The 26,559-nt window shown below is 38.4% G+C and overlaps 1 long non-coding RNA gene across 1 annotated transcript in view; it reads left to right on the top strand.

Annotated features, from left to right (window-relative positions):
- Positions 1-1,278: 1,278 nt before the first annotated feature.
- Positions 1,279-26,559, top strand: part of LOC138149087 (uncharacterized) — a 62,403-nt gene continuing 37,122 nt past the window's right edge. The window contains exon 1 of the long non-coding RNA XR_011165237.1: positions 1,279-1,809. This is a non-coding gene — a long non-coding RNA (uncharacterized lncRNA). The remainder of the gene's footprint in view (positions 1,810-26,559) is intronic.

Genomic DNA, 26,559 nt, shown 5'->3' with positions numbered 1-26,559 from the left:
CTTGCACACACATTCCCTGTTGAATTTCATGATTCTGTAGTGCATAGTTCACTAGCTTTGCAGGGGAAACAGGCAATTTGCTAAGTAGTAGTCTAATCTTCTATAAGATGAGGGGAAACCTTCCTTCCCCACAATACTCCTTACCTTTTTCTCTTCTCTTCTGGATGCCTCAGATTTGTCAATATCAACAGCAGTATCTCTAACCTTCCCCTGCCATCATCACACACATAATGATGATGCTGATAAAGGGTCAATATTTACTGAGTGCTGCCCACCAGTGACTTTTTTTTTTAAGCAATTGGGGTTAAGTAACTTGCTCAAGGTTACATGGCCAGTTATTTCTAGGTGTGGTGTTAAGTATCTGAGCCCGGATTCGATCCCAGGTCATCCTGATTCTAGGGCCAGTGCTCTAACTCACTGCACCACCTGGCCGCCCCTAAGCAATTGGGGGTTAAGTAACTTGCTCAAAGTTACACAGCGAGGTGTTTCTGGGTGGGTGCTTAGTGTCTGAGCCCGGATTTGATCCCAGGTCATCCCGACTCTGGGGACAGTGCTCTTACTCACTGTGCTACCTGGCCGCCCTGTCCACCAGTGATTTCTAAAGACTTTAAGTTGTAGATCAGTTTCCAATCTCTTTTGGGAGAGAGAGTTTCCTCATTGGTAGTTCCCTACACCAATGAAATCATATTTTCAGACCAAAACAAATAAACTGGAAGTGCTCTAATAACTAAAGATGGCAAAGTGACTTTGCAAAAATGATCTCATATATCCCTAGGAATAACATGAACAGCAGGTCATGGGGGTGTGCATCCAGGGAATTTCATTTATTTTTACTCATTTAAGGGGAATTTCATTTAAGGTAGATATTTGTTGAATATTCAATAATAAAGGAAAAATTTTTTTAACAAGTTAAAGAAACTAAAATTTAACTAAACATTTAAAAAATGAACAACTAAAATTTACTATTAAGGTAAGACAAAATACTGAATTTTTTAAGACATTAAAGTATACAACCTCCACACTGAGTCCATAGCACTATACCCTTAGGGTGAATACTTTATTTTTCCCAGTTACTCAGATAGGAAAGGGAGGAGAAAGGGGAAAATATTCTAGGGCTCACTGCATTAAAATGTCTTTCCCAAATCTAAATCCTTTAATAAAAATCCTCAGAATCTTCTCCTTCCACTCATACATGTAGGATCATATCCTCCTTCCTCTCTCTTCCTCACAGGATTATTTAAAATTTGAGCATTTTAACATAGTGAGCAAGGAAGGAGGGTGTGGTCCTGGATGTATGACTGCAGGGAGAGAATTCTGAGGAGTTTTATCAAAGAATTTAGATTTGGGAAAGGCCAGGGCCTACTTTGAGATCTACACCCACTCCTTGAAGTGGGCCTGGCAAATCTTGTATGAGCCTGTTTCTGGGATGTAGCTGTTGCCACTGACCTGGTTATATTGTAGAATAAGAGATCAACTGCATCAAAGATATTTAAGTTATTTCAAAAGTCTTAGTGTAATTTTAAGCTTTAATAGCTTAACATTTAAAATTTAAATTAAAAAAATTTAAGACAATTTAAATGGAAGCATTTGAGTTTCCTGCCATGGTGCTGATCTACTATTCAAGTTTCACAGGCATACAACAATGAGATCACCACAAGGGCTTTGTAGACCTTCAGTCTGGTAGACAGTCTAATGCTTCTCTCCCACACTTTGCTTTGGAGCCTCCCAAACACTGAGGTATATCTGGCGTCATCCTCGTGCGTCAATCTCATTATTGATGTGTACATCCCTGGAAAGTATACTGCCAAGGTAAGCAAACTTATCAACAGTATTCAAAACTTATCCATTTGCTGTAACCAATGGTTCCACATATGGGTGGTATGGTGTTGGCTGATGGAGCACCTGTGTTTTCTTGGTATTAATTGTTAGGCCAAAATTAGCACAAGCAGCAGGGAAATGGGTCATACTTTGGTGCGTCTCAGCTTCAGAGGCTGCATTGAGTGTATGATTATTTGTGAACAAAAAATCATGCACCAACATGTCCTCCACTTTGGTCTTGGCTTGCAGTCTTTTCAAGCTGAAGAATTTACCATCAGTGTGGTAGCTGACTTTGATGCCATGTTCATTCTCATGAAGGCATTTGACAACATGGCTGAAAACATCATGCTAAAAAGCACGGGAGCAAGCACGCAGCCTTATTTCACTCCATTGGTGACTGGGAAAGCAAGACAGCAGGATTAGATACCAGACACTGAGGTCCTTTCTTGAAGTAAACTGCCAGGCATTAAAATTCTACTGCAGAGAGCACAACTATGATGGGCTGGCCACATTGTTCAAATATAAAATATATGCTTGCCTGAAAGACTGCTTTATGGGGAACTCACACAGGGCAGGTGCTCACATGGTGGTCAGAAGAAGCAATACAAGGACACTCAAAGCCTTTCTTAAGAATTTTGTATTTGATTGTGTGACATGAGAGACACTAGCACAGGACTGCTCAGCATGGCATACCCACATCAGAGAAGGTGCTGTGCTCTATGAGCAAAGCAGATTTAAAATAGCTCAAAAGAAAAGCTCCAAATGTTCACATGGACTATTTGTGCCCAACCTGTGGTAGAGCATTCTGAACTTGTATTGATTGGTCTGATCAGCCACAGTTGGGTGCATTGTAACTTGACTCTACCATAATGATGTCATTTTGGTCCCCTTCAACAGCAAAGGACAACAACAAACTTAAAACTATTAAAAATATAATTACAATTAAATAATATGAATTTATATCTAATATATTTACATCTAATATAATAAAAATTGAATATTAACCTAATTTATAAAACAATTAAAACATGATATATACATGCATTTATATATAGGATATCTATGTATATGTATATACATAAGTATATCAAGGATTTAGTCAATCAAAAGCATTTATTAAGTACCTACTATGTGTCAGGTGCTATGCCAGGTGCTGGGATAAAAAGATAAAAAATGAAACAATCCTTGAAATTTATATACTATCATATGTATATATGTATGTTGTACAAACATCTTAACCTCAGGATGCAATGGGAGACCTTGGCCTTTACAAGCTAAGGTCTTTAACAGATCTCAGTTTGACTAAGGCAGCACCTATTTGGTGATTAAGGTTTAATAAAAAAAAAATGAGGCAAAGAATGGCTTCTCAGGGTTTCTGGCCAAAACAGACTAAACTGTGATTTATATTCTGAGCCAACAGTATTGCATCGCAATCATATACCACAACTTGTTCAACCATCCCCCAACTGATGGGCATCCCCTCAATGTCCTATTCTTTACCACCAGCTGCTATAAATATTTTTGTATGTATAAATCCTTTTAATTTTTCTTTGATTTCTTTGAGATGTGACCTAGTAGTGACATGTTTGGGTCAAAGGGTATGCACAGTTTTATAGCCCTTTGGGCAGCTCTCAATTATTCTCCAGAATGGTTAGACCAGTTTACAACTCCACCAATAGTGCTTTAGCATCCCGATTTTTCCACATCCTCTCCAACTTTTGTCATTTTCATTTTCTGTCATGTTGGTCAATCTGATAAGTGTGAGGTAGTACCTTGGAGTTGTTTTAATTTACATTTCTCTAATCAATAGTGAAGGCAGCTAGGTGGTACAGTAGATAGAATATTGGGCCTGGAGTCAGGAAGACTCCTCTTCTTGACTTTAAATCTGGCCTCAGACACTTACTAACTGTGTGACTCTGGGAAGTCATTTAACCCCTATTTGCCTCAGTTTCCTCATCTGTAAAATGAGCTGGAAAAGAAAATGGTGAATTACTCCACTATCTTTGCCAAGAAAACCCCAAATGGGGTCAGAAAGAATTGGACATGAGTGAAAATGACTGATAAAGGATCAATAGTGATTTAGAGCATTTTTCATATGACTTGATAGCTTTGATTTCTTCTAAAAACTGCCTATTCATATCCCTTGACAATTTATCAATTGAGTAATGGCTCTTATTTGTTTTTACAAATTTGACTCAGTTCCTTTGTTTTTGTGAAATGAGGTCTTTATCAGAGAAACTTACTGTACATTTTCCTCTCCGGTTTCCTGCTTTCCATCTAATTTTAGCTACATTTGGTTTTGTTTGTGCTTCTAAGAATTTGGATGCTCCACTATTTGTTGCATATATGTTTAGTATTTATATTACTTTGTTGTCTGTGATATCTTTTAGCAAAATATAGTTTCCCTGATTATTTCTTTTAATTAGGTATATTTTAACTTTTGCTTTGTCTATAATGATTGCTATCCCTGCCTTTTTAAAAATAAACCTTAGCTGAAGCATAATAGATTCCTTATTTTAACTCTGTGTGTATCTTTAGTCTTCAAGTATGTTTCTTTTTTAAAAATTAATTTATTTACTTTTAGTTTACAACCTCCAGTTCCATAGTTCCTTGAGTTTCAAATTTTCTTCCCCTCCCCCCCACCCCAAGTATATTTCTTGTAAATAGCATATTGTTGGATTCTGGTTTCTAATCCATTTTGCCAATCACTTTCATTTTATAAATGAGTTCATTACATTCACATTCACAGTTATGATTACTGTGTATTTTCCTCCATCCTATTTTCTTCTGTTTATCTTTCTCTCTCTCTTTTTACCCCATCCTACTTCAAAAGACTGCTTCCCCTAATCTGCTCTCTCTTTTATCATCCCATCCCCCTTTTTGTATGCCCTTCTCCTTGTACTTACCTGTTGGGTAAGATAGATTTCTGTACCTAATTGAATGTGTGTGTGTGTGTGTGTATTCTTCCCTCTTTCAACCAATTTTGATGAAAGTGAAGTTCAAACATTGCCTGTCACCCCCCCCCCCCACCACCACCACCTACTTCCCCCATTGTAAAAGTTCTTCCTTATGCAACTCTTTTATGGGAGATAATTTTCTACATCCTTTTTTTCCCTTCTTCCTTTTCTCAGTGCACTCCTCTTTCCTACCCTTTCATTTTTTTTAGATTATCCCAACATATAGTTAAATTTTCACTGTGAGCATTCACATCTCAGAAATTGGCAATCTATAAATCAGGGCTTGATTTATTGACTAGAAAAGTTGTAATAAGTAGTTTGAAGTTAAAATCGTGTGCTTTTCCCTCCATTTCTCCCCCCTGCCCCCACCACATATATGTAAACATCTGCTGGCACAATCCTGTAACACTCTACTGCTTGAGCTCAGGAGAACTTGTCGAAAGCTCAGGGAATGAAGTCATCATATTGGAGGTCTGGTGAATATAGGTTAATAGTAATGATTATGATTATTGGTGGTGGTGGTGATAACCTGTATTTATATAGTACTTTAAGGTTTTTAAAGTGCTTTACCTCCATTATCTCATTTGAGTCTCATAATACCCTTAGATACACCACTTTAATAGGCCATAGAGGAAATAATATAAACATATATACATACATACATATATATGTGTGTACGTATGTGTGTACATATGCATGTATAGACCAGATAATACAGAGTTAAGGGGCTCTTCCATTAAGAGTGAGAAAATGACCGAGAGATTGTCTTAGATAAAACCCAAAGGGAAACTCCACAAAGTCTCTATGGTAGTGAAGAGCATGTTAGACATTGCCAGCTCCTCTCATTACTTCTTTGAGTCTTTTCTGTCAGCAACCTGAAGTAGGATTGACCCTTTCCATCTTCTCTTTCAAAGCCATCAATGCTTGAAGACTTGAAACCTGAATCTTGAATGAAGACTCCAGTTTGAAGAGTCCAGAAGGAGAACTGTCAAAGATTGAAGAACTCTCCCTTTTCATCAATTTCCCCCTCATGCAGAGTAAAATATTCATCTCCACCAATAAGGAAAGAGTCCATACCAATGTATTTTGGGATAGGGCTTATATATACAGATCCTTTCCCTTCTTTTCTTTAATTTATTTGGATATGGGCCTAGAAGTGGTATAGATGAATTGAAAGAAATTTGCTAAATTTGTAGAAATAGTTCCAAGATTCTTATCAGAATGGATGGACCAACCTGCTCTGGTATACGTATTTTTTCACAGCCCTTGTAACATTTGTCATTTTCTTCTTTGACAAAATGGTAGGAATAAGATGGAACCTTAAAGTTTCTTTAATTTGCATTTCTTTATTAGCGATTAGAGCATTTTTTCATCGTGGTTATTGATAATTTGGATTTCTTCTTTAAAAAAAAACTGGGACGGAGCCAAGATGGCGGAGTGCAATCAGGACCTCCCCGCTGCTCCTGCTTCTACCTTCCCCAATCCAGGTAAAAGGGGACTCTAAACAAACTTTGGAGCTGCAGAACCCACAAAATGACACAGAGAAGCTAACCTCCCACTGAGGACAGCCCAGCAGGCCAGCAGGAATTGGCCAGCGCAGCACTCTGGGAGCCAACCCCAGCCCCACACCCAGGCTTTAGTCCCAGGGTGTGCCTGACCAGCCCCTGCAGGAGGGACTCCAGATCAGCAGCAGCTGTGGCCATTTCCAGATTTATCAACACACAGATGCGAAGGACAAAGTGAGAGGTCAGTGCAGTCTGGACTTTGGGACCAGTAAATGGGAGTGCGTGGCTTTTGCCCCTGGGGCAAGAAACCACTGAGGCACTGGCATAGCCAGCTAGCTCCACGTGGCAGCTTCAGCTCCTGGCCTGAGAGTGTAAGGGGACCAAGCACCAGTCTGAGGGGTAATCGCTCTTGCTTTAACCTGCTTGGACCTGGATTGCAGTCTAGGGTGGAGGTCCTGGTGTGTATGTCCAGCTTGCCAGAGAGTGTGGAGACCTCAGAGAGGGTACCCATCTAATACCTCCGGCAACTTAGAAAACCCCAGCATTTGGGATGAAATCTCCTCTGTCTGGTGGCAGAGTCCTACTGTGCCAAAAGGCCCAGGGGTCAAGTGACTGAGGGGCAACATGACCAGGCAAAGGAAACAAAGCAGACAGAAGACTTGAACATTAGACTCCTATTTTGGGGACAAAAAGGAGCAAAGCATGGAGCAGGAGGAAGACAGTGAAGTCAGAACTCCTGCACCAAAAGCTTCAAAGGAAAATATGAGCTGGTTACAGGCCATAGAGGACCTTAAAAAGCAGATAAGAGAAGTGGAGGAAAAATTGGGAAGAGAAATGAGAACAATGCAAGAAAATTATGAAATGAGAGTCAACAGCCTGACTGAGGAAAATAACACTTTAAAAAACAGACTGGCTCAAATGGCAAAAGAGGCTCAAAAAGGCAATGAGGAGTTGAATTTTCCAGATGGAAAAAGAATCTCAAAAGCTCACTGAGGAGAATCATTGCTTCAGAATTAGATTGGAGCAAATGGAAGCTAATGACTTTATGAGAAATCAAGATGCTGTTAAACAGATCCAAAGAAATGAAAGAATAGAAGGCAAGGTGAAATATCTCATGGGAAAAACCACTGACCTGGAAAATAGATCCAGGAGAGATAACTTAAAAATTATTGGACTACCTGAAAGCCATGACCAAAGTAAGAACCTAGAAATCATCCTCCAGGAAGTTCTCAAAGAAAACTGCCCTGATGTTTTAGAACTGGAGAGCAAAATAGAGGTTGAAAGAATCCACTGATCACCTCCTGAAAAAGACCCCAAAAAGAAAACTCCTAGGAATATTATAGCCAGGTTCCAGAATTCCCAGATTAAGGAGAGAATATTACAAGCAGCCAGGAAGAAACAATTTGAATATTGTGGAAACACGATCAGGATAACCCAGGATCTGGCAGCTTTTCTACACTGAGGGATCAAAGGGCTTGGAATATGATATTCCGGAGGTCAAAGGAACTGGGATTAAAACCAAGAGTCACCTACCCAGCAAAACCAAGTATCATGTTTCAGGGGAAAATATGGTCATTCAATGAAATAGAGGACTTTCAAGCATTGTTGATGAAAAAAAACCAGAGTTGAATAGAAAATTCGACATTCAGATAGAAGAAGCAAGAGAAACATGAAAAGGTAAACAGGGGAAAAAAATCACAAAGATCTTATTAAAGTTGAACTATTTACATTCCTACATGGAAAAACAATCATTGTAACTGATGAAACTTTTCTCAGTAGTTGAAGGGAATAGAAATTATATATATATGAGGGTATATGGGCATATGAATACATATGTGAATGTGTGTATATATGTTTACAGGTATATATAGATAGAGGGCACAGGACCAATTTAACAGGAAGGGATAATTCTTAATAGGTGAAATTAAGAGGTGAGAGAGGAATATAATGAGGGGAGATGGGGAGATACAGAATGGGGTAAACTATCTCATACAGAAGAGGCAAGGGGATATGGTTACAATGGAGGGGGAAAATAGGAAGGCAAAAGGGAATGGGTCAAACTTATTCCCATTGAATTTGGCTTGAGGAGGGAATGAAATACACACTAAATAGTGTATCTCACCCTACAGGAGAGTAGCGGGGGAAGGGGATGAGAGGGGGGATGATGGAAGGGAGAGCAGGCTGGGGGGAGGGAAGTTGGGATGGAAGGGAGGAAGCACCCACTTTTGAAAAGGTATGGGATCAAAGTAGAGAATAGAATAAGTGGGAGGTGGGATAGGAGTTTGGGAAATATAGTCAGTCTTTTACAATATATCTACTATGTTATTGTTTTGCATTAGCCACACATGTACATCCTATACTGAACTGCTTATCTTCCCAGTAAGGGTGGTTGACAAGGGAGGAAGGGAATGAATCTGGAATTCAAAGTTTTAATATCAAATATTCAAATATGTATGTATATATATGTGTGTGTGTGTGTGTGTGTGTGTGTGTGTATGCATATATATACTATTATCAATACTATTTTACATGTAATTGGGAAATAAGATATACAGGCACTAGGGCATAGAGATCCACTGGATAAGTCGAAAGGGGTATGGGAGAAAATATGGGAGAGAGCAGATTGGAAGAGGGGATATCCTGTGGGACTGCTATTTTGGGGGGGTGGGTAGGGGAAAAATGGGGAGAAAATTTGTAACTCAAAATCTGGTGGAAATGAATGATGTAAATCAGAAGTTAAAGCATTTGAAAAAAAACAACCCCCCCCCCCAAAAAAAAACTGGTTAAAACTGATGCCTATTTATCAATTTGGGAATTGTTCTTTGTCTCATAAATTTGAATAATTTCCTTATATATCTTGGAAATGAGACCTTTATCAGAGAGATTTATTGCAAAGATTTTTCCCAGTTACCTATTTGCCTTCTAATTTTTGCAATATTAAATTTGTTTATGCAAAAAATCTAATTATATATAAGCAAAATTGTCTATTTTATCTTATATGATCCTTCCTATTACTTATTTAGTCACAGATTCTTCCCCATCTGTAGATCTGAAAGATAATTTCTTCCTTTTCCCTCTAATTTGTTTATGATGTGTGATCTTTTGTATCCAGGTCACTTGGAGCTTCATTTTGGTATATGGGGTGAGGTGTTGGTCTACATTTAATTCATTTCAGACTACTGTCCATTTTTCTCAGTGGTTTTTGTCAAATAGTGAGTCCTTCCCCTGGCGACTAGAGCTTGGGGAGTTCTCAAACACTGTCATTGTGTTTGCTTCTGTATGTTGTATAACTAGTTCCACTGATCATCCCCTCTTCCTCTCCTCCTCCCTCTCTTCTTCCCCCCCCCCCCCACTTCTCTCTTTTTCTGTCTCTCTCAATCTTTCTCTTACTTAGTGTCAAATTATTTTAATGTTTATTTTGTAGTGCAGTTAGAAATCTGGTACTGACGGACTCCCTTCCTTTTTACTTCTTTTCATCATTAACTTTGAGATTTTTCATCTTTTTTTATTCCTTACTTTTAGTTTTCTAAAGTATGAATTTTATTATTTTTTCAGGATCTATAAATATTTTCTGGGCATTTTGATTGGTACTAGATAAGTAAATTAAATTATACACTATTATCATTTTTATTATGTTGCTTTGATCTATCCATTTGCAATTAATATTTCTCTGTTTAGGTCTGTCTTTATTTCTGTAAAGAGTACTTAATCATTGGATTTGTAAAGTTCCTAAGTGGGTAGTATACTCCCAGATATATTGTTGCTTCTGAAGTAATTTTGAATGCAGTTCTTTTCCTAATACTTCCTTCTGGGTTTATTGGTAATATGCAAGGATTCTGATGATTTATGTGGCTTTAGTTTTGTATCAGCAATGCCATATTCACAATGCCTATAGAGATTACAAATATGCTGATATAATTATCCATTACAAAATACGTCATGTTTGCCATATGAGGAAATAAACTAGAAAATTTATTAAGATACCAAAAGATTGAGTCCCAAAACCAGAAAGTGAAAGCCATCAGAGTAGTTATGATATTGGCACAGGTAGATAAAGTAGAAAGCACCCACATTTTCAAGCCTTTAAAACAGAACAGGCTACCTCAGGCAAAGGTCCTCCTCTCCCCACACACAGCAACCACCCAGCGTCCTGGAAGCGCGCTCCCAGCAGCTCCGGCCCCTGGCAGTCCTCAGCAGGAGTCCTTAGCAGAAAGTCCTTAGCAGTCCTAACTCAAAAAGGGCTTCGCGCTGCCACTGCCTCTGCTGCTGCCGCCGTCACCACCACCGCCAGCCAACGCAGGAACGCTAGCTTGGCTTCCGCTTCCTCTTGCTCCGCCCCTTCCTGCTACATCAGCAAGTCCAACAGGGCATGGAAGATCTTTAAATCCCATAACCCTTACAAGTTTATATCCAAAAACTTTGCTGAATTTATAGTTTCAATTAATTTTAAGTTGACTCTTTAGAGTTCTCTAAATGTGCCATCAAATCATCTATAACAGTTTTGTTTCCTTTACCTATACTTATTCTTTCAATTTCTTTCTTTCTTTTTGTCTTATTGCTATATCAAGCATTTCTAGCACTGCATTAAATAGTAGTTGTGATAATGAGCATCTTTGCTTTATTCCTGATCTTATTGGAAAGAGCTCTAACTTTTTTTCCATTGCATATAATGGTTGCTCTTGGATTTAAATAGATAATATTCGCTAAATTAAGGAAAGATCTACTTATTCCTATGGCCTCTAAAGTTTCTAATGGGAACAGATATTGAATTTTGTCAAAAGTCTTTTAAAGCATTTTTTGGACAAAATCATAAGGTTTTTATTATTTATATTAAGATACTGTATTTTTAATCTTCCTTATGTTGGACCAACCATGTATTCCTGGTGTAAACTCAACCTTGTCATAGTATATAGAATTTCTAATATGTTGTAACCTATTTGCTAATATTTTATTTAAAAATTTTGTGTCATTGTTATTAGGGATATTAGGCTGTGGTTTGTCTCTCTTCATTTACCTCTTAGCTGTTGACACTGTTAATGTTTTTTTGTCTTCAAAGTCTTCTATTCTAGCTACTGATAGATTGTATAACAAATCTAGTAATGGTCTCTTCCAGCTTGAATGTTCAATGATTCTATGAGTTCAATATCATGGTCATTATATATACAGATCACAGATAAATAGATTTCAGAATGAAAGAGATCATAGAGATCATCCAGTCCAACACCCTTATTTTACAGGAGAGATAATTGAAGCCTAGAAATGGCAAGTGATTTGCCAAATCAAAGTCCCCCATTGTGTGTGGGAGCTAAACTGATCAAGCTCTTCATAACTAATTGTTCAGTGTTCAGGCTGAACATTTATATCATGGAAATCAGCAAACATTGAAAATCATGGATTAGTTTTTTGTTTTGCTGATTTTGTAGACAGGAAAGTGATGGAAAAAATATTAATGCAGATTGAACTTAAAAGTATGTCAGAATGACTTTTTTTTCCTTAAAAAAAAATTTAAAAATAAAGTTGTTAAACATTTATCAGCCTACCACTTGCACATAGGAAATAAATAAAGTATGGAATTGTACTTTCTAGCTAAAAAGTGGGACATAGACTAGATGATAATTATTTTGTACTGTCCAAAGAAATATGGGAAGAGTTTACATTATATATATTTATAATATTTTTTGTCACATCAGTATTGATAGCTGTCATGGAAGTGGAATTAAATTTGCTATCCTTGGCCTAGTGATCATAACTAATTGTAACAGTTGTAAGGTGTGCAAAGAAGCAAATTTAGAAGTGATTTTAGGAAAACTTTTTTGGGGGAGGGGGGAAGGCAGGGCAATTGGGGTTAAGTGACTTGCCCAAGGTCACACACCTGGTAAGTGTTAAGTGTCTGAGGTTAGATTTGAACTTAGGTCCTGCTGACTCCAGGGCTGGGGCTCTATTCACTGTACCACCTAGCTGCCCCTAGGAAAACTTACAAAAAATTAGAGCTCTTCTTATAGGTGGAATGATTTGCATCAGGAAGTAGTGAGTTCTCCATCATGGAAGGTCTTAAAACTAAGGTTCGTAGGGTATGTTTTTAGAGGGGATTTTTGTTTAGTTATGTATTGTCTGGGTAAATTGTCTCAATTGTTTTCTTTCAAATCTGGGATTTTGGGATTCTATGTGATATAAAGGTCTGTTAAGCAGTATTTGATAAATGGGTTTAAGCTTTTTTAGGAATTAGTTATTATGCATTTTTCCAACACCTATATTGTATTGTTTGGCAATTAGAGTTAGATCAATATGTGTGTTCTGATTGAAGTAAATCAGAGGCAGCTGGTGGCTCAATGGATAGAGAGCACTCACTGAGTCTGGGTCAGGAAGACCTGAGTTCAAATCTAGTCCCAGAAACTTACTAGCTATGTGACCTTAGGTAAGTCACTTAACCTCTGATTGTCTGACAAAATAGATCCACTGGAGAAGGAAATGGCACTCCAGGATCTTTTCCATGAAAGTCATTAAGAGCCTGACACAGCAACATGTAAGTAAATAAGTTACCTTGCTAGGAAAAGAGCCGATCATGCGGAGGTTGTTTGTACCTGCCTTTTCATAATTATCCAAGCCTGAAGAATCCCTTATTATTAAACATAAAAATCATCCCCAAATGTAGGGAAATCGCTAGAAGGACACAACTTCCATAGAAGTAACCTTCTGAGGCTCAAACATATCGATTCTCTTAGAAGAAAGCCTTTTCCTTCCAACATTCCCCTCTTCTTTTGTTTGCTTTTAACTATGATATAGTACTAAAGTATTTTAAAATTAATTTTATGAAGTTCTTGTTCTTAGTTCACTTTTCCACTTATTCTTTTGCTATTTCACTAATTCTCTAGCAAGTTGTGGCAAACACAATATTTTGATCCTATATACTTACTTCTCAAAGTGGATGCTTGTTATGCAATTTGCTTTTGTGTTATTCATAGTTAACTTTTCTGTGGATCAATGGCCCTTAATATGAAAAGGATTTCTCTGCCCTTTTCCTATGATCTCTCTTCTTCTGTCTTTCTGTCTTTCTCTTCCCTTCTTCACTTTCTCCATATACTCTGTCAATACATATCTATATCTATCTATCTATCTATCTATCTATCTATCTATCTATCTATCTATCTATCATCTATCTATCTATCTATCTATCTATCTATCTATCTATCTATCTATCTATGAATAAACACACATATATGTTCATATTTTTGCTACAACTTTTTAGAAAATTAATGAGTTATGGGGCGGCTAGGTGGTGCAGTGAATAGAGCACTGTCCCTGGAGTCAGGAGGACCTGAGTTCAAATCTCGCCTCAGACACTTAAAACAAAAACTAGCCATGTGACCTTGGGCAAGTCACTTAAACCCAATTGCCCTCCCAAAAAAAGGCCCAAAAAAAGAAAATTAATGAGTTAATGAAAGAGCAAAAAAATTAGTGAAAAAATAAACTAAGAATTGGAAACACACAACTTCATAAATTAATTTTAATATACTTAGTACTATATTATATTATTATGGCAGGTGGGTGGCATATTGGATACAGGGCTAGGCTTGGAGTCAGGAAAACCTGGGTTTAAATCCAATCTCAGACATTTATTAACTGTGTGACCCTGAGCAAGTCACTTGATCTTGGTTTGCTGTTTGCTGCAGTTTCCTCATCTGTAAAATGGGGATAATAATAGCACCTACCTCCCAGGGTTGTGGGGATCTAATGAGATGATATTTGTAAAGTGCTTAGCACAGGGTCTGGCACATAGTAAATGCTAATTAAATATTAGCTATTATTATTATTATTATATGTACACATTTATTTCTAGCTAAATTGGATAATATTCCTATATTTTTGTAAAAAACTTGAATTTATTTAATTACATGAAATTCTTCTAAGTCAAAGAACACATTTCTGCACATACAATGGCACATTTCTCCCTAGGCTTTTGTGAAATTTCTGTTAAGTTTTTCACGCTCAAGGATAAAGGCTACCAATACATTAATTTGTTTTTCATGTCACTACTATATGATTAGAGAGCATTATAGGAAATGCCTAGAAATGATTTTTTAATACTCTCATTATTCTCCATTGGACTGGTGAGTAGTGTGTGTGTGTATGTGTGTGTGTGTGTGTGTGTATGTATGTATGTATGTATGTATGTATATGTGAGGATGACAATTTCCTTCTTTTATGTTACACAAAACTGTGGGATCAGTAGAAAGGACAATGCTATCTTTACCTCTTTTTGGGGCATTTTTTCACATTTACTCCTTTTACTATACACAACAGTCTTCCAAATAAAAAAATATGCTTTGGCAGTATAGGCCTCTTGGTGGAAAAGACTTTATTTAGTGCAATGTTTCATTGTTGAAGATTGCTTGTGCAATTTGGAGCTCCATCTTGGGAATTGTTTGCTTCTGCTGAATGAACAATATACAGCAATTGCAATAATGTAAATTAAAAGGGGCGGCCAGGTGACGCAGCGAGTAAGAGCACTGGCCCCAGAGTCGGGATGATCTGGGATCAAATCCGGGCTCAGATACTTAGTACCACACCCAGAAATAACAGGCAAGTGACTTAACCCCAATTGCTTTAAAAAAAATAATGTAAATTAAGGCAATACTAAAAAGCATCAAAATATGGATTGAATGCAATGACCGACTTTGGTTCCAGAGGTCTGATAATGAAACATCCTTCTTTCTTTTTGGTAGAGAGGGTGGTGAACTACAGGGGCAGAATATCACATACACTGTCAGATACAGTTGCTGTGACAGTTTATTTTTCTTTATTATAAGAAATGACCTGAGAAGGGTGGTTTATTGGAAAGTAAGAGTGATATAGAAAAAAATATATACTTTTAAAATGTTCATTTCTCCTTCATGCAACTACCATGTCTTAATGAAAAAATAAACTGAGTGGGAAACATACAACTTCATAAAATTAATTTTAATATACTTAGAACCATATTATATTATTATGGCAGGTAGGTGGCATATCAGATAGAGGGATATATATATATGTATATATATACATATACATATATAATATATATATATAAAACAGTATATATACAATACAAATTAGCTTCATGAAAGACAGAATAAATCATGTGACCCTTAAGAGACACATAGGGCTTCATCAGTGAAGAGGGGGTGTTAGGTGACTTTCTAAAGTTTCCAAAGGTAGAACAGGCTGCCTTAGGAAGTAGTGGGTCTTCAAGTAAATGGGGATAACCACTTGTCAGGTGAGTTGTAGAGAATTTACTTGTTTGAGTACTGGGTGGAGAAGCTGGTTTCTTCCAGTTCTACCATTCTGTGGGTGGACAGAATGCCAGGTATAGACAATGGCATGAATAAAGGTAAGGAAGAAAGAATGTGTGGGATGTGTTCATACTGAACAATCTGGTTTGATTGGATCACAGAGTCTATGAAGGGGGATAATGTGAAATAAGGTTAGAGAGGAAGGTTGGTGCCACATAATGAAAGGCCTTGAGTGCCAGGCTAATAAATTAATACTTAAATCAGTGGAAATGGGGAGTACTTGAAGTTTTTTTGTTTAGCAGGGGAGGAATATACTGTGTATTTAGAAACTAGTGCTGTATAGAATGAACTACAGAGAGAATACACTAAAAAAAGTGAGATTTGTGGTGGATACCGTGTTTCCCTGATAATAAGACACTGTCTTATTATATTTTTTGGACAGAAAAACACCAGAGGGCTTATTTTCAGGGGAGGGCTTATTTTAATGAACATTGACAGAAATTTTAATAAACAGGTAAATGTGAACAAAAAAATGTACCTTTATTCAATAATGATCATGTCATCTTCTTCAACAACATCGTCATAAGTGTCCATACCCTGAATTCCGTCCTGGATGTCTTGCGCTTCCATTTCCTTCAGAAGAAGTGGGCCCAATCTGTCATGTCCAGCAATATAGCTCTCTTTAAATGAATATGTCTTGTCCAGGTAACCTGCTCGTCGTAGTGCCTTTGTGACACAGTTGTCAGTAATTTTATCCCATGACTTCTTCACCCAAGTCACGACTTCTTGCAGACAGGGCTTCACAAAGTTTCCACGCTGATTTCTTTCCATTCTATTTTCAATGTAGTCATTGACTTCCATGCGCAAATGGTCCTTGAATGGCTTGTTTATTGCAATATCAAGGGTCTGGAGATAGGCAGTCATTCCTGCAGGAATCATTACTTGATCTATTCTTCTCTCTGCAAGGAAGTTCTTCATTTCTTTAGCGCGGTGAGTGCTGGCTGAATCCCAGACTATCAGACCTCTTTGGTTACCTCGCATAACAAGTGGCAGCATTAAATCAGCCCACTTTCTTATAACGGCTTGTGTACACCAGGCTTTTTCGGTTTCAAGAACGTAAATGCCAGATACACGTTCAATCTTATCTTTCTTGCCCTTACTGATGATTAGAGGTGTGGCTTTCTTTCCATCCAAACGAATTGCTGAAACACAGGTGACCCGTGAACTTTCATAGCCAGTGGTGGGAATGTAGATTGACATTGCACCCCTGTGATGAATTGTTGTTTGAGATCCTTGTCCCAAAAACACTGCAGTTTCATCCATAGCAATCATATTGCAGGTTTGGTACTTGGAAATGTCGATCCTATCAATAAAGGACTTGAATGCAAGTGCACGTTTAATAACTTCAGCATCTTCCAGCTTAAACAGTGTTGTTGATCTTCTTAGGGACAGTTCATACCATTGAAGGAAACCGTCCAACCAGTGTTGAATCCTTCTGAGACCATTTCAAACTCTGGTGCCATTGAAAGGGCAAATGCTTGAATATCAGCCCTGCGCACAACCAAGGCCTTTGCTCTCCTGTCAGCAATCCATTCACCAATGAGGATCTCCAAGTCAGGATATAAGGGCTGCTGACCTGATCCAGACCTGTGCTTTTTCCCTTTTCCCTCATCCACCTGTTGATTGAGGTTATTATAATCTGCTCTCCATTTTCTGACCATTCAAAGATCCAAAAGTTTTTCTTTACAGAAAACTGCAAGATTCTTGCCATGTGACTCCTCTACAATTGCTTTCTTATACTCAACAGTATAGCTCTTCCTTTTTGTACTCATGTCTGGGGGTCAAAACAGACAGAATAATAAAATTATGACCATCAGTCCTTCTTTTCACTCCATCATGCCCCCTGAGTTCTTCTTTTTTCCTCCATCATGCCCTTTTTATCCTCCATCATGCCCCCTCACTCCCACTTACATACCGGGTTTTTATGTTGTCCTGCCTCAGCTCTCCTCCGCGGCACTGCTCTCAATGGCGCCAGCAAGCAAATCACTGGGGAAGAACAGGATGACGTGCTCACTGCTGCAGCTCTGATTGGATACAGCTCGGAGCGTGGCATGTGTTTCACCCCGGGGGGGGGGGCGGTGCATACAGAGGGTACCATAATGTAGCGTGTAGCGCAGGGGATCACCTTCACTACAGTAGCAATCTCAATAGGGCTTATTTTCGGGGGAGGGCTTATTTTAGAGGAATCTTACATAGTAAGGGGAGGGCTTATTTTCGGGATAGGTCTTATTATCGGGGAAACACGGTATTTCAGTAAATCACGTGATATATGAATGAAGGCCTAAACTAGGTAGGGATAGGAAGCATGGAAAAGAGGAGATAGATATAAGGAACATTGTGAAGGTAGATTTCACAGGATTTAGCAACTCATTTTGCTATGGATATTGAGGGAGAGAAAGTAACGATGAATCAAAGATAGTAGCAAAGGCTGTATTACAAGAAAGTGTACAGGCTAGTACTCTGGGAAACATTTCTGAGAGCTGAAATGATTGGATAACAATCAATCAGCTAGGTGACAGTAGATAGAGCACTGAGCCTAGAGTTAAAAAGACACAAGTTCAAATTCAGCCTCAGACACTTACTATCTGGGTAACCCTGGGCAAGTCACTAGACTTCTGACTGCCACTGTTTTCTCATCTGTAGAATGGCACGCATGGGGTGGAGAGGGGAAGGAAAGATAATAGCACCTATTTCTCAAGCTTCTTGTGAGTCTCAACTGAGGTAATATTTGTAAATCACTTAGCACAGTGCCTGGAAGAGAATGTGAACTTAATAAATGCTTATTCCTATTCCACCTTAAGCTGAATTATGAAATTTACAAAGAGTTCTTCATTTGCCTTTCAAGATGTAGATGTGTCCAGAAACAGAATGGGCTACCTTGGAAGGTGATGTAGACCTTTCCAGGCTGGAAGTTTTCAGGCAGACCCTTGATGACCACACAGAGACTGGATATTGTTATTGCTATGGGTTGGACTAGAAGTTTGCTAAGATCTCTTCCAACTCTAAAATTCTCTGATACCATGACTGTAAGATATCAGGCAAACTGCTCAAGATAGGATCATAGATTTGGAACTGGAAGGACCTTAAAGTCCATCTGATCTAACTCACTCACTTTTACAGATGAAGAAACAGCTTGAGAGAGATGAAGTGGCTACAAGATTGTACTGGTAGTAAGCAGAAGATCTAAGATTTGAACTCCAAATTCACAGTCCTTTCCATCACTGCACCATATTGCCTCCAACATTGGATAGTTTTTCTGGTACAAGTTGGGCTCTTTAACTGGGTTTTTGTCTGGCTCAAGTGAGATGATGTATGCAAAGCACCATTCCAACCTCAGAGTGTTACATAAATGTCGGCTGTTATCATAATTGTTGCAATCTGCCAATCTGTTTGTGAGACTGAGGCACTGAAGGACTAGTAGGAGAAGAGGTGGTGTCAAGGTTGCTCAATCTCTTCACTATTTTCTCTGTAGTGGGTTAATCTGATGAAGGGGAGCAGTTGGTTGCTTTAGTGCCACAGGTGGGGAACCTGCAGCCTTGAGGCCACATGTTACCTCCTTGGATGCAGTCTTTTGACTGAGTCCAAATTTTACAGAACAAATCCTTTAATTAAGGGGCATAAACATTTATTAAGTACCATGTACCAGGTACTGTGCTAAGTGCTTTGCAAATATTATCTCATTTGATCCTCATAACTACCCTGGGAGGTAGGTGCCATTATTATCCCCATTTCAGAGTTGAGGAAACTGAGGCAGACCGAGATAAAGTGATTTGCCCAGGGTCAATCAGTTGGCAAGTGTCTGAGACTGGATTTGAATTCACATCTTTTTGACTCCTGTCCCAGTGCTCTAGCTACTGCACCACCCAGCTGTAAGCTAAGAGACTTGTGACAAGGTGATAGAATGCTAGGCAGGACCTGGGTTCACATTTCAATTGGTATTAATTAGCTTGATAAAAAGAGCCCAGGTAAGCTCTGTGTGCCTTAGGCAATTCACTAAAGCTTAGGAAGAGTAGAGGGTAGAGGTACAGACAGTTTGGTGACAGGTAGACACTGCCCTTGGTGGTGAGAAAGCACAGGGTATTTGAAGAAAAGCAAAGGAATGCACAGCTGGGGGTCAGGAGAGCTGTCTTTCATTCAAAAAGAAATTTAGCTACCTAGTGCAAGTGCCTAGGACATGGACTATCACACAGTCTCTCACAAGAAAAGTCTTCTAAGTGAGACAAAATAGTGTAGAAGGTGCTGCCAAAGTCCCAGTTTTTGCTGACCTTGTGAATAGATTCATTACAGTTGAGGCCCTTTAGTATTCTTTGTGCCTGAGACCTCAGGAAGATTGACAACCTGGTCTGGGACACAACCTCTATGTGCATTCACTCTTCTAACCTCCAAACTCATTCCCTCCCTCAAACAATAAGGGAACACTATAGTAAAAGTGAAAAATGCCTACTGACACAAAGAAAAAAATGCCAGATGGCCATAGCCACACTGTCATTGTAATAAGGTCCCATCTATCTCTTAGTTTACCTTCAATCATATCACATTCTCAAAATCAACAAGCTAGTCAATAAGCATTTATTAAGTGTTTACTATGTACCAGGCCCTGCCCTATGTGCTAGGGATACAAAGATGGGTAAAAACATAGTCCCTGCTCCCAAGAAACTCACATTTCGAATAGGAGAAACAAAAATGCAAATAGCTATGACGTACAATATATATGTAGGTTTGTAATCTCAGATGGGAGGTACTAGCAGTAAGAGGTGGGGAGGGATGGGGGAGGTAGAGAAGAATCAGGAAAGATCTTCGTAGGGAATCCAGGAACTAGAAGTATAGATGGAGAGCATTCCAGGCATGAGGGACAGACAATGAAAATTCAGCAGATCTGGAGATGAAGTCTCTCCTGGGAGGAATAGCAAGGAGGTCTATGCCATCAAACTGTACAATACATGGAGGGGAATAAGTTGTAAAAAGGCTGGAAAGATAGTAAGGGTTGAAGTTATAAAGGACTTTAAAAGGCAAACTGAGGATTGTCATCCATTCATTCAATATTTATTAAGTACCTACTATGTGCCAGGAATGGAGCTAAGAGCCAGATTTTATATTTGATCTTGGAGGTAATAGGGAACCATTGGAATTTTTGAGTAGAGGATGACATGGTCAGAGCTGTGCTTTAAGAAGATCACTTTGGAAGCTCAGTGGAAGATGAACTAGACTGGGGAGAGTCTTGAGGGAGAGAGAATAACTAGAATACTATATCAATAGTCAATATTTTTTTAATTTTTTTAATTATTATTTTTTTTTATTTTGGAGGGCAATTGGGGTTAAGTAACTTGCCCAAGATCACACAGCTAGGTTTTTTTGTATGTGTGTGTTAAGTGTCTGAGGCTGGATTCGAACTCAGATCCTCCTGACTCCGGGGCCGGCACTCTACTCATTGCGCCACCTAGCCTCCCCAATAGTCAATATCAATATCAATGAGGGCCTGCATCATGATGGTGACTGTGTTCAGAGAAGGAGACCTATATGAGAGATGTTTTGAAAATTGAAACAATAGGCAGGACAACTAGGGAGAATCTTCAAATACCAGCAGTAAAAACCCTGTGTCTCTCTGTTGTGATGTTGGTGCTGTTAATTATCCCTTGTTTTTGAAGAGGACCAATGACATAATGGGGTGATGTCTTGACTTGTGTTTAACTGGATTTAAATGACAACTTTGCTGTGATATGCTGACTACAGGCAGCCCTCATGTGCAAGAGAACCTAATGTGTTTCATTAGTTCCGAGCCACTGAACACGAATGCTGCTCAACTGTCCCCTTAGGAACCCCAGGAGGATCATGATCTCTTTGTTGTTCTAACACTTGGCCTCAGTTTCCTCAAACCTTAGATTAGATGCTCTCAAGGTCCCTTCCAGTTTTAAAATCTCACAAATTTGAGTTTTTTACAGAGCCACTTTTATATGTTAGGTATCTGAAAAAAGATACCAATATTAATAATAATTAGTTAGCATTTTTCTAACACTTTAAGGTTCATGAGCACTTAACAAAAATGATCTCATTTTATCCTCATAACAACCCTGGAAGGTAGGTTTTGTTATAATCCTTATTTTTTACAGAATACAAATTAGAGAGGCAGTAAAAAAAATAGAACAATTCCTTTAAAAAATACAATTGATGAAATGGAAAAAATATTCACTGAACAACTCTTTAAAAAGTAGAATTGACCAAATGGAAAAGGAGGTAAGCTAACTGAAGAAAACAACTCATTAAAAGAATATGACAAATTATTATGCTATAAAGAATGACAAATATGAGGAATTTAAAGAAATGTGGGAAGACTTATATGAACTGATGCAGAATGAAGAAAGCCAGACAAGAGACTAATAAGCACAATATCTATAATAATATAAATCAAGACAACTCTAAAAGACAATCATCTCTGATTAATTGTAATGATGTGTCATGGTCACAGAGAATAGATGATGAAACATGTATCTCTTCTGGAGGTAGGTGGCAGGCACAGTGTGTAAGAATACTTGACCTGAAGTCAAGGAAGGGTATTAGTGTAAGTCCTCAGTTACTCATTAGCTATGTGACCTTGAGTAAGTCACTTAAATCTCTACCTGACTCAGTTTCCTTATCTGTAAAATGAGGATAATAATAGCACCTACCTCACAAGTTGTTGTGAGGACCAAATGACATCACAAGTTCAGCACTTTTCAAAACTGTAAGTGCTGTATAAATGTTATTGTTGTTTGTTGTTATCTTGGTAGAGAGATGAGGAAATACACAGTGTTTGAAACCCCCACCCCCTTTGTTACAAGGAGGAGTTCATTGGAGGAGGAAAGAAGTGCATATTTAAAGGGACCAAGCTATAAAAAACAAAAAAATTGAGAAAATAAATTTTTTAAAATGCCACCTATCAGTTATTCTTCAGAATGGTTACCTAAGCCTAGTGTGCTGTTATTAAACTCTAGTATACTAATTGCACACCCAATATATAATATATTTTGAATATCTCTTTAAAAAACCCCCCAAAAACCTGAGGTCTAAGGATAGACTGAGACTATGTTATGTATCTTTCTTCATAACAAAGAAACAAATCTGAATCCACTGAATCTGTTTTCAGTTTCCATAGTTACTTGGTTGCTTTATCTAGAAAACCTCAAAGTTCAAGGCTTACCAGAGTATATATTTAATATGAGATGCATTTTTTTAAAAGTTGAAAAATGTTTTAAAAGCTGATATAAAGTTCTTTTTATAAGAACCAACAAGCAACAATACATTTAAAATATCTTGAAAATTGTATGGCACTATGTGCACGTTGGTTATTATTAACATTATTGGTAATAGTAGTAATATTTTTAAAAATATCTCATTGCTATTTGCCTACAGTCTGTTCAGACAGAATCAAATATTCTTTGTGATGTGGGATATTACCAATTGAGTAAAACATAATGGTCCTTAGTTTTTAACCAATTTTGTCTAGCTGCTCACTGCATTTTGCCTCATTTCTTTTTAGTCTGAACCTGCGGTTCTTCTATGGAGGACTTCCACTCTGGAAACTTCCTCTAGTATTGTAGTTTGGCAAATCAAACATAAATTTATCATCCTTGTGACTTGCCTGGGGTACCTAAAGACAGAAAATGACTTCCTCAAGGTCACATGACTAGTATGAATTAAAGATTGGACTTGAGGTGAGTTCTCTGGAAGAATCCTTCCCCTCCTCTAGTCCCCCAGTGTCCTCCCTCTGACATTACCTCTGAATACATCTTTTACATAATTGTTTGCATGTTATCTTCCCCATTAGAATGTGAACTCCTTGAGAGTAAAGATTATGTTCTTGCTTTTTCTTTGATATTTAGTGCTTAACATAGTCCCTGACATATACTAAGTGCATAATAAATGCTTCTTGACTGGACTTTGCCACTTAGAACATTCTTATAGAGTTTCTTGCCTCTGTAGACTCTGCTATCTATAAAGATGTGAGTTTTAAGTGAATATTCTTCCATATTCATCCCATATGCAGGATTTTTTCCCCTGTGGGTACTCTGTGATCAACATGAAAGACTTTTCCTTGGAGACAAGCATTTTTCACAGCTCCTGGAGAGCAAAAGCTGTTTTCATTTTTGTCTGTGTATCTTCAGTGTCTAGCACAATGCCTGGCATGTAGTAGGCACTTAATAAATGCTTCTTCCTTGTTTACTTGCCTGATGGATCACTGGCAGGTTTTCTCCTCCATGTGAGTTTTCAGGTAGATGATGTTGAGATTGCCAGATGGAAGCATTCTTATGTTATGACATTTGTAAAGCTCCCAAATATCTCTCTCAATTGTTTCTTGTTCAATGTCTCAGTTGTCTATTTTAGCCTTTGTTCTACAAATTCTGCACCATTACCTTTGACTAACCATGTGCTTTCCATCAGTTTCACTAAGAAGGAACTGACTTTCTTCAGGACAATAATCTGTTTCATTTTAAAATCAAGGTTTATTACTTACTTGTTCTAGGGGTACCATATGTCTAGGAAAGAAGCTATTTTGGGTGCCCCAGGTGTACCAAGTCATGAAAGATATGGCATCTGGTCCACTTTACAATGTTGTTACAACATACGACAAGACAGGAAATTACAAGACAATTTGTAGTATAGTATCATATACCCAGATTCAACCTTACAAACATGCTTTTTGAAACCGCAGTGCTACGTGGGAGGTATTTATATTCAATTCAGTCTAATTTGAAAACACTTACTAAACACTTGGGCAGATAGGTGGCACAGTGGATAGAGCTCTGGACCTTGCCTCAGGAAGACCTAAATTCAAATCTCCCCTCAGACACTTATGACCTATGTGACTCTGGGAAAGCTGCTTTACTCTGTTTGCCTCAGTTTCCTCATCTGTAAAATGAACTGGAGAAGGAAATGGCAAACCATTCCAGTATTTTTGCCAAGAAAATTCCAAATGGGGTCACAGAAAGTTGGACATGACTGAAGCAACTGAATTGAACTACAACTAAACACTTGCTGTGGGCTGTTTGGTCTTCTTATACACTGGATGGAGAGATGACCATGGAATAAGGAAGACCTGGCTTTAAGTCCTGGGAGCAGCCTCAAAGGTATTAAAATTAAGGAGGACTGGGAAAGGCCTCTTGGAGGAAGTAGAACTTTATTTGAGACTTGAGGGAAGCCAGAGAAGCTAAGAGGTAGAGATGAGAAGGGAGAACATTCCATACATGAGGGCAGTCAATGAAAATGCCTCAAGTCAGGAGATAAGAGTGTTATGGTTGAGAAATGGCAAGGAGGCCAGTATGTCCAGATTGCAGTTAAGTACCAAAAGACTGAAAAAGTAGGAAGGGGCTAGATACAATGCTTTGAATCCCCAGTGCTATGTAGAAGAAAAAAATTGAGAACTGAAGACATTCTGTAGAATCTTTTACTTGGATTAAATATAATATCTACCAAAAATGGAGCACCTGTACAGTAAGCTCACAGTGACACACAAGAGTAATGACGCTGGAATACTTGAATCTAGGGAGGGCAGAAAGCTCAGTGAAGACAGCTTGTGTTAGGTTTTGTTAAGATACTATTAGGAGACACCCTGTTTCTAGAACTAAGGCCCAGCAAACAGGCTGTGCCCTGAGCTTGGCATAACAACAATCCTTTGTGCTCACCCTCTGGATGAATTGATGGTCCCGGAACTTGGGAAAGGACCAACAGGCCCAGACATGAAGCCTGGCTATGAACGGACTTTTTGTCACTAGACAACCTGGCCTTACTGTTGCTGGTTTTGCCTCACTACAGTTGCTATACTGCATTGTTTGACTCTTTGTTTAACCACAAGTATATAAATCAAGGTTTAGCCACACCAACATGGGTCCTCCCCCACTAGGGGCAGGGCCCCAGCATATGTGTCTAATCTGCCTCCTTGCTTACCAGCTGTTTCCCTTACTTTGAAATTAAAATTCTGTTTGATTCCTGACTCTCCTGCATCTAGCCTACTCTGTTTGGCTCTGACCATCCACAGGTTAGAGTTCAGTCCAGCTGACAATCTATAATGCCACCAGGAATAATGCCATAGGATTTACTCTAATTACTACTAATTTACTCTAATTCCAGAGGCAGCTAGGTAGAGCAGTGGATAGAGTGCTGGGCCCAGAATCTGAAAGACCTGAATGCTAATCCATCTTCAGATACTTGGCCATGTGACCCTGGGCAAATCTCTTAACCACTCTCTGCCTCAGTTTCCTCTTCTGTAGAATGGAGACAATTATAATACTTATCTCTCAGGCTAGTTTTAAGAATAAAATGAGATAATGCATATTATGCTCTTTGTAAACCTTAATGTGCTTATTAAGCCTTAAAACTATATAAATGCTAGCTATTATTTCATTATTATTATTATGGCAGATAGGTAGCATAATGGCTAGAATTCCAGGTCTGGAGTCAATAAAACCTGAGTTCAAATCTGGCCTCAGGCACTTACTAGCTGTGTGACCCTGAGCCAAGTCACTTAACCCCGGTTTGCTTCAATTTCTTTATCTATAAAATGAGCTGGAGAAGGAATGGCAAACCACTCCAGTATATTTGCCAAGAAAACACTAAAAAAGGTGATGAAGAATGAGACACAACTGAAAAATGACTGAGCAATTATAATTATTTTGCCTATTTTTCTTTCTGATACTTGGATGGGAATTTTGACTGGTCCTTGACTTGTACTTTGAAATGTCAGAAGATTAGGGAAACCAACATCCTGAAATGGAATGAAAGGTTGAGAGAGGATAGCGCCTTAGGTAAGGCATAGGCATAACAATGAAAGATTCAAACAGCATCATGAGGCTCCTGTTCAATGTCTTGAACTCCAGTTAAGAGACAGAAGGCACAATATACTTACTCTGTGTCTCTGGAAAACCCAAGCTAGTTGTCAGATGGAAAGCCACAGCATATCAGGGAATTGGGAGACTA

Source organism: Petaurus breviceps, unplaced genomic scaffold (assembly GCF_028583685.1).
Source record: "Petaurus breviceps papuanus isolate PSGF00001 unplaced genomic scaffold, PetGlider_PUasm1.0 90845, whole genome shotgun sequence".
NCBI lineage: Eukaryota > Metazoa > Chordata > Mammalia > Diprotodontia > Petauridae > Petaurus > Petaurus breviceps.
The sequence above is the reverse complement of the archived record's forward strand: the minus strand, read 5'-3'. Positions and strand labels throughout refer to the sequence as shown.